General features: G+C 47.9%; 1 long non-coding RNA gene and 1 pseudogene across 1 annotated transcript; one reads left to right on the top strand and one right to left on the bottom strand.

Annotated features, from left to right (window-relative positions):
- Positions 1-10,026, bottom strand: part of LOC120548862 — a 79,966-nt pseudogene that overhangs the window by 10,873 nt on the left and 59,067 nt on the right.
- On the top strand, positions 1,031-8,427 carry LOC120549208. The gene is made up of 3 exons (XR_005637349.1): positions 1,031-1,137; positions 6,935-7,052; positions 7,182-8,427. It is a non-coding gene; the product is annotated as an uncharacterized LOC120549208 (long non-coding RNA).

Genomic DNA, 10,026 nt, shown 5'->3' with positions numbered 1-10,026 from the left:
CGAGAATGCAATGTTCCAGCTTGATGAAAGCATGCAGCTTGAGGAGATACAGATGACTAACTTCCTTGCGGATAATCAAGGATCACATTTCGAGTGGGGCTTAACATTGCCCGATTCTACAACGTCTGACTTTGACCTAAGCGAAAATGCAATGTTTCGATTTGACAATATCACACTTATATGACCTTGGTATCAGAGTGTAACCACCTGGTGTGCACATGCAACAACAAATGTCTTGTGTGCAATACGGTATTCATAAAGTTTCAGAACATTTTCACTTGATGCACCATGTACTGTGTAAGATCGCCAGACTTGAAAGAGTAAACATCTGACACGACAATGTACCACAATGTCCTGTGTGTGACTTAAAGCGACTGTGACCTTTCACTGTAAGGAGGATGTTTGTGCAAATGCTATAGAAAAACATTTGTGAATCTTGATTCTGTGTCATGAATTTAACCCTTGTGTTGTCATTCTGTTAACCACGCATCCTTTTGTTTTCTGGGCCTAACCTTAAATTTAAATTATCGTCTTCCCCCAATGTTTTTGTCATACTTTCCAAGTTGTTATTTCGCTTCACAAGTTTTATGACCAATGTTTTCTGTTTTTGAAGCTTTTTGACATGTTGTAACTTGTTCTTGTTTTGACACGTTATAATACTAAAATAAACAATCAATGTAAGTAGTAATAGCATCATTCATTTACCCGTTAACAGCGATCATGGTATTGGTTTGTGAAAATGTGGTTGAAATTAAACCACACCTGGTGATAAAAAAAAACCTTTTTGAAAACAGATCACATTTGACCACAAGAAACAGGAGGAGTTACAAGTTTCCTTCCACATTTCCTCTTTACCTTTGTTGAAACACGGACACACACACACACACACACACACACACACACACACACACACACACACATCTATATGTATATATATATAACACCATATACACCACGGTGAACCTAATGTAATCCCAATATCGTCTCTACTCTTTGGCAGACACACAGCCCTTACCGGAGAAACAGACTCTGTTGGACGGACAGCCTTGGTCGGACACCCCTCCGCAGTGGTTGGAGACACAGCTGTTTGGTTGGACGCATCATCCGGCAGTCCTTTACAGAAGCATTTTTCATGGGGTGTGTACCGCAACCACTGACCTTGAAGTTTTAGGAGGAGCTTTGTATAAAATTACTTACAGGGCTTTGGGTAGTTTCATTGCTACTGAAACGTGAAGAGTCACAGCTGTGAACACAATGGCTAATAATCTCAACATCGGAGATCGATTCAGTGTGTGGAACGACACAATGGCCTCTCCAGAGCGTAGGACATTCCTGAGGTCACAATATGAAAATGAAGGTAGGCTTAGTCAAGGACACCGGGATTTGATCAACACTCAAGACTCGAATACTGTGCAAACTAATCCTGTGCACCAGCGAGATAGAGAGTCCTTCCGCGATAGAGCCAGGTTTCAGTCACCTCCAAGGTCAACATTTCAGCCAACCGGTTACCAGGTAAATCAAGGTGGTTACAATCGAACACCAAGCAATTACTCTGCACCATATGATGGCTCCCAAGTTCATCCCCAAAACAGAGGCTACAATTCTCAGCTGAGAAACGGTGTCTACGATTCTCAGCTGAGAAACGGTGTCTACGATTCTCAGCTGAGAATCGTAGCCTCTGTTTCTCAGCTGAGAAACAGTGGCTACCATTCTCGGCAGTTTCCGGCTTGTAGTGGCAACAATGCGCTTTCTGGAAGGCTCGCATCCTGGCAGTCAAACCAGCCTGGAAACTACCATAGGCGTCACAGACAGGATAACGATGGTGGATCGCGTAGCTCTTCCTGGCGCGATAGGTCAGCGGGACAGGCGATAGGTCACGGGACGAGCGGCGATAGGTCACCGGGACAGGCGCATGGGTCACGCGGAACAGGCGCGATAAGCCACGGGACAGTAATGCTGACAAAGAGGTGAACCATAGCAGTCGTGATAACGAACGTGGATCATGTAGCTCTTCCAGGCACAATAGGCCCAGCACTAACACTGGCCACACGTGCTCCTCCAGTCCTAGAAACCCACGTGATGACCCCATCAGCTCTGATAGTAACAATGAAAGTTCCCAGTCATCGATACCAGACAATACTGTGCAAACCGAACGGCCTGACATGTCACAGTCATTGCCTACAGATGAGAGGGTCTCTGCAGAACAGCCCGAGCCCAGCAGCTCTGATAGTGACAATGAAATGTCCCAGTCATCGATTCCAGACGATACTGTGCAAACTGAAAGGCCTGACATGTCACAGTCATTACCTACAGATGAGAGGGTCTCTGCCGAACAGCCCGAGATGTCAAAGTCTCCGCCTAAAACCACCCCTGCGTCTGAGCATGCTTTGCCCAACGAACAGCCCAGAGGGTCCCCGTCATCTCCCTCAAACAACACTGTGGAAACTACATCTGTGTCTAAGGAGATGGCAGACGTTGCATGTGAAACGTATGTAAAATGTTCATATCTTGTCCAGAAAGTTCCCAATGTCAGTTTAAAGTGGTAACGTGTTCTTTCTTCTTACAGGGAGGTTGTCCCTATTGCTGAAAATCGGATAATTGCCTATGGGCAAACCGACGTCGAGGTTGCAAACAGTTTGCAAGACGAAGAAAGACATGCACTTTTCACCACAACAGATTTCGAAAGCGTTTCACCCTACAATGATAATACACCCAACTTATATACGTCGACAGCCCCTGGATTCCAGTACACAACCAATGCAACAGCCCCTTCTGCAGAAGGGGCTTTACTGCAAATGCTCCACATATCTGCGGAGAGTGCGTGTTGGCAACAAAGGGACCCAATTCAAGAGCCTGTGATCCACCAGCAGGAGACTTTCACATTCGATTACATGGACTTTATAAATAACGTTGGGGGGCAGCAAAGGGCCCAACTTCAAGAGCCTTTGGTCCACCAGCTACAGCAGCAGGAGTCTTTCACAGTCGATTACATGGACTTTACAAATAACGTGGGGGGGCAGCAAAGGGCCCAATTTCAAGAGCCTTTGGTCCACCAGCTACAGCAGGAGGAGCCTTTCACAGTCGATTACATGGACTTTCTAAATGTTGTTGGGGGGCAGCAAAGGGTCCAATTTCAAGAGCCTTTGGTCCACCAGCTACAGCAGGAGGAGCCTTTCACAGTCGATTACATGGACTTTCTAAATGTTGTTGGGGGGCAGCAAAGGGCCCAAATGCAAGAGCCTGTGGTCCAGCAGCAGCAGCAGCACCCTGTGCACTCACCAGGGCAGCAAGACCCTCATCAACAAGAGGCTCAAACATCTCTAGTCCAACCAAACGTGGACATGAACTTTATACATGACGTGGGGGGGCAGCAAACTTCCCAAGACCACGATGTTGTACTCTACCAGCAGCAGCAGCAGCAGCACCCTGTGCACTCACCAGGGCAGCAAGACCCTCATCAACAAGAGGCTCAAACATCTCTAGTCCAACCAAACGTGGACATGAACTTTATACATGACGTGGGGGGGCAGCAAACTTCCCAAGACCACGATGTTGTACTCTACCAGCAGCAGCAGGCCCCTGTGCACTCACTAGGGCAGCAAGACCCTCATCAACAAGGGGCTCAAACATCTCTAGTCCAACCCCACATCAGTGCACACCGCAATGTCAATACATATATACCCCAGGCAGTGATGCATGATTCATTCATAGTCCCTATACCACCTCAATGTGAACCGGCTAGCACCTATCAACGACCCACACCAAACCCCTCGCAAGAGCATGCAGACCGGGGTACCATGACCTCTGACACACTGCTGAATGATGTGACACAATTGGTCTTGTGTTCCACATGTAAAACAATGTTCAACAGGGCTGTTATTTGTGATTCATACCAGATTGAGCACAACAGGGCCATACAATGTGAGTGCCACTGTGTTACCTGCACACTCTGTTACCGCAGTGGTCAACCATGTAGGCTGTGCAAACTAAAACCAAAAAACGGCATAGTGAGTACCACCACAAACAGCCTCACCAGTTGCCCTGATCTGGACAACGTGGGAGATTGGGACCTTGAGCGCAATAGCAATGACCTGTTCAAGACCAAAGAGGCAATCAACAGACATGTGCAGCATATCTTGACTCAGGACCAGCCCCCCAGTGAGAAGGATCTGGACCACGGTGAGTGCAATTTATTGATTTTTTCATCTGGTGTCTACATTACCCTCGGGAAATGCACCTGAGACTCATCATTATGCTTTCATCCACACAGCGTTCGAGGCCCTTGTCCGAGATGAAAAAGAGAGTATGAGCTTCAAGTACTGGCCAAACAAATATATGCCAGTGGACATGGCCAACCGATATGTCTGCATCTCTCACGTGCCCGGGTTTTGGGATCGAGTTATTGTGGCAACCCATACTCCACTAACAATGGAGGATATGATCGGCCACGATGACCACCTGCCAAAGTTGTTTGGTGTGACCCTTGGCTTCTACAGGTTTCACTGGGGCTGCTTTGTGTTGACGAAACAGATCATCTTGGCTATGTGGTGCACTGATGTTAGCGGGAAAAAGGGGCAACCCCGAGGGTAGTCAGCCTCTGGTTGATACCGAACTGAGCAGCTATACAGATACTCCAGAATTCAAACATATGGCGTACTATCTGAGTCAGTGGTTTACAGCTCAGTACACGCGTCAAGGCCAGGGAGCTCAAAGTGGTACTGGATTGTAAGCCTTCCGAAGGTTCTACTTTTGTTCATTTTATAGCTTTCTTGGCTTCTAAGATTGGAATAAGTAGTGTGACTCCTAACGTCTCCCAGGTCAAGACAAAACATGATATGAATTACCATCTGAACATCAAGGTTGCAGACGAGATATTCACTGACCCCAGTGTTCCAAAAGGTGGGTCTGTTAATGTTGTTGAGGAGTTTGCCCATCGTCACAAAGGAAAAGCTAAGGATATGCCCGCGTGTGTGTTTACACAAACACAGAGAGGTACATGCTTTAAAGGTTGTACAGTAATTGTGAATACACCACACGGTCTAATTTGAGCCTCCAATTTTGTTCAGGTGCATCAATGTGTCTTTTGACCTTTTAGTATTACGTGTTTGTAGCTACAGTGGCAGGTATTAGTTGTCTGGGACCACTGGTGTGTTTTAATTTTTTTTTACTTCCGTGCTTATTGTATTTTTAAACTTTTCCGTACGCAAGAACTATATACCTCACTTTTGTGAAACCTAGAGCCCGGAGTGTATGTACCTAGGGCCTTTTTATTTCTGTACTTCATATATTTTGAACTTTTTGCCTGGACAAAATCTATTTACGTCACTTTTGGAAAAAATATCTGGTGCCAGGAGCACATGTACTTGCTGTTATGTGTCCAGTGTGTTTACACAAACACCGAGACGTACACGGCCTTGTAAAGGTTGTACAGTAATTGTGAATACACCACACGGTGTAATTTGAGCCTCAATCTTGTTCAGGTGCATCAATGTGTCTTTTAGCATACGTGTTTGTAGCTACAGTGGCAGGTATTAGTTGTCTGGGACCACTGGTGTGTTTAATTTTTTTATTCTGTGCTTATTGTATTTTTAACTTTTTACGTGTACAAGAACTATATACCTCACTTTTGGCAAACCTAGAGCCCGGAGTGCATGTACCTAGGGCCTTTTTATTTCTGTACTTCATATATTTTGAACTTTTTGCCTGGACAACAATCTATGTACCTCACTTTTGCAAAATAAACCTGGTGCCTGGAGCGCATGTGCTTGCTTATGTTTATTTTAACACTTGTCGTCTTTTGCACTTTCATAAAGCACCTGAGTACTTGACAATAGTCAATCACCTCCATAGTAAATACACGTTGTACAATAACTGAGACATGTCAATGACAACACCTTTAATCATCGGTATTCAAATACACAACACATTATGGCAGAAACAAACAAACAAAAGACAAGGTTGTGTCAAGAGAAATGTTAAACACAAGGTACATACTCAAGTATGACACAAGCACGGGATACTGACATACAGGAAAAAGCTATAACCCTTGGCTATGTTATGGCCAGCAATAACAGTGGGCTCCTGATGACACCAAGGCAACAACTGGTCTGTGAGCAATCTGATACTCAGGATATTTCGATCCACGTCCTCTTCGGCATATACACGTGAATACGCAAATGAGCTCTTGTGGGCTAAAATGGAGATCCCATTGTACTGTTGACATGGCTGCTGGGCTCTCGTGGGCTAAAATCGAGATTCGATGGTCTGTTGACACTGCGTCTGGGGCCTCGTGGACTATTGATAAGGCTGATGATCTCCCATGGGTTAATCGTGAGCTCCCATGGGCTGAACAGCTGGTGAGCTGCCACGGACTGTGGAACCGGATGATGGCCTCCCAAGGCCTGGGAAAAAGGCTGATTAACTCCCATTGTATGTGGAAACTGCTCGTGAGCTCTCAAGGGTTGTGGACACCAGCGCTGGACTCTCAGGTGTTGCGGAAACTGCATACTAGCCCCCGTTTGGTGCTCTTGTTCGGGCTCGTGTTTGTAAAAGCATTGAGGTCCCAAACTGCACATTCCCCGACGAAAGTATCGACACGGTATGGCTGCCATCTGATTCTTATATCTTTGAATCAACATCTGCTTCTTGGGTTCGTCTACCGCCCACTGACGACTCTTGAGATAATAACGTGATACAGTTCGACACTCTGGACACGACATACCGGTTTGCTTGTTTCTGTATGAGACCTGCTTCCACGATTGGATGCACTTCAGGCAGTAGCAGTGACTACAGTTTGGGGGTTTTCCTTGGCTGACACCACGTCCAGGCACACACCACACACCATGTTGCTACTGTGCTGTGCGTCAGTTGTGATTGCATGTTCAACTCTGCGATGCGCCGTGTTACATTCTGTATTCTGTGTCTCCACATTCAGGAGGAGCTCACGCTGATCACGGATATCTTGTCCCGGGATCGCAGCAGCGTAGTGTTCCGGCTGCTCTCTCTCCACATTCCGGAGTAGCTCACGCTGATCGCGGATATCCTGTCCCCGGGTAGGCCCATCCATTGTCCTTGATTTTGTACTCAGCTTGATGTGATGTGTACAACTGTTAGTAGCCTTACAGAGGCAGCTTAATATGATCCCAACATTAAACCCTGCCCCCTGTCTACTCTCGTTCCAGATGAAAAGCCTCTGTCGTCGGATGCGCAGCCCCTCTCGTCGGATGCACAGCCCCTGAGAGTGTGTTCAGCCACAGACAATTCCGAAATGTTCAACACGAGCTAGACACTGTACCCTCAATATTCCTCTTCACTGTCAACTGTGGAATTATATCCACCGTGAAACGCACTCCTGGCAGTATCCGGGCCTTTGGAGGCTTTGGTGCGTTGGACTACGTGTTTGCTATTGCAACGCTCTGACGCATGTCGCTCACGCTCTAGAGCTTGGGATAGCTGCTGAGGCTGACGAAGACACTTGGAGTTTTTGGGCCCTGGGATGTTGCCGTGGGACATAGGTGGGGCCGAAGGGTAGTTGTTACACATGTTAGTCTCGAGCCAGCTCGCGGGTATGTCGACTAAAGGAGCTGTGGGCTTCTTGGCTTCCCAGTGAGACATGCGGATCCAGCGGTTGTGTGTCACAGGCCACGCGGAACTCATGCAGTAACGAAACAAAAGATATATGTAGTATCTGGAGAGTTTGCGATTGTCCACGACTATCGACTCGGGGATTTGGGTTTCGCGATACACCGTGCTAGCGCACTCCATAGTGTGGAGAGACTCTAGGTCTGCCCTGGGTGTGTACAATGTGTCGGCTCTCTGCCACATATCTCTCAAGTGCTTCAAGGTAGTCTGGAGAGAGCTTTCGCATTTCAACGTGTCGTGCAGCAAACCCGTGGCTGGCGCACCTGCCACAATCAGGCACTCAAAGAGCGACAACGACGCGTTTTCAGAGAACACAATTCCTCTGCGAGAAACCGAACCACCGCTCATCTCGTATTATTTACTAACCCAGATATGAACACGGGGCGCGCGGGTGTTGATGATCTCGCCAAAATGGCCCAGATACAGGTTCCAGACAACCTGGACAAACTGATGCATCTGGTGGGGCGGTACAATCTGTTTTACGTTAAGACCTTGCGTTACAATGACTTGCGCGGCGTGCTGGACTGGCTCGGAGTACAGTGTGGCGATTTAGCATTCAGCCAACACGAAGACACGGTTACAGTGCTCAATAGGCTTCTCCCATCGCGCCGTGACGTGGCGGTGGTGAGTATAGACACGGAACCAGAAATCGAGGGAAAGACACGCGTAATTGTATACATAAAAGGGGATCATGGGCAAGCGCAAGCGGTATGACTCTATAGTATTGTTCCTAGTAGTCAACTTCAATGGCACTCCATACAATCAGGATGCCAACATCATCTTCAAACACGCGGGCATTGCTCACCGACCGCCAAGACCCCCTATTCCCAGAGTTCGCCAAGTGTCAACATCATAATCCGTCAACTGTGGCAGTCCGTCAGGAGCAGTATCCCATACTAGACGGCTTCCTAGCCCTTAGCTACGATACGACTAGGCCCAAGACACCAACGTACCAGTAGACAGATTTGGGCGAATATACAAGCCTCTAAGGTCTACCAAAGAAGCCAGTCCATGGAGTCTCTACACAGATATACCCCAGGACCTCGAATGTGCCACCCGAAATAGACCACTGATAACCACAAAGGACACAGTTCTGGGGCGAGGAGGCTTTGGGGTGACCGTTCCGCTTCGACAAGGACCTCGTTGCAAAACCAACCTGTTTCCAGACATGGTGAACTGGAGCAGGCCTGAGATAGACTCGGACTTTAATCGCTATGCACACATTGCCTCACAAGTGGAAGAGGTCATGATGGGTGTTTCGATGAAACACGGCAACATCTTGCGCACATTAGGCGGCCTTTGGTGTGACATCCCCGGGTACCAGTTGGGCGGTAGAGCCGTGCTCATCATGGAAAGAGCCCTATGTTCACTGCTGGAGTTCATGTTGAACATTCGCAACGTCTCGACTATTGTGCCCATGGTCGAACTGGACACCCTACGAGCACTGGATTACTTGCGATCGAGAGCCATCCAGCACAGGGACATCACGCACAGAAACATCTTGGTCTGTCACCAGAAAGATAGAACGCCCGCGCCGTTCGCGTTCAAGATCAGCGACTTTGGCACGGCGTGCAACTTCTCTACCCCAGATCAGACACGAGGCAACTGCTGTAACATGGCGCCGGAGGTCATGTGGTGCTTGAATGCCGCCACAGGGAGCGATGTGTTCAGCTGGTACTGCGTTATGTGGGAGTTGTACAATCGCTCACATTTGATACCGCACAAGAGTGGGAATGAGACAGGGTTTTGTAAAAAGACGTACGCGGAGAACCTATCCAAATTGGTTGGGGTGTACATTGCCGAGAACAATCTGTCGTTCGAACTCAACTACATGAAAGCAATCGACGCTCGTGCCCTTCACGCGAAATACAAAGATTCGAGACCTAGCGCCGAGCAGATACGGGCAAACCTCACGCACATGGCCCTGAACAATAATGACAAGGCGTTTATCCAGATAGGAACGCTGTGCATTACGCTCTTCCCTCAGGAGAGAATGTCCCCTTCCGAACTGTTGAACCTCGCACGATACACGTGTTTGAGTAGAGACATCAGCGTGGCAACTGTGCCACACAGAGTGCTCCCGCTGTCAGTACACGCAGGGGAGTACAGATTGACCGATATCATAGTCAGTGATGATTGTGCCCCCGAGGGACTCGCTAAACCGATGACCAGACGCCGCGTCCGCCGACTAGAATCGCGTCCAATGTCAAAGAGTACTACGGAATAGATATTTTGAGGCTGGCCCCTGGTCGAATACAGCCTTACCAGTGGTACTCGAACAAGGTCAAAGAACTCGCTGATGTGTACCAGATCAATAACAAACGCAAAGTTGCGGACACGGAGATTCCGATCGAGGCCAGGCGCTTGAAAGTGAACTGTGTAGAT

This window comes from Perca fluviatilis, chromosome 20 (assembly GCF_010015445.1).
Source record: "Perca fluviatilis chromosome 20, GENO_Pfluv_1.0, whole genome shotgun sequence".
Lineage (NCBI taxonomy): Eukaryota > Metazoa > Chordata > Actinopteri > Perciformes > Percidae > Perca > Perca fluviatilis.
This window is presented reverse-complemented; position numbering and strand designations above follow the sequence as displayed.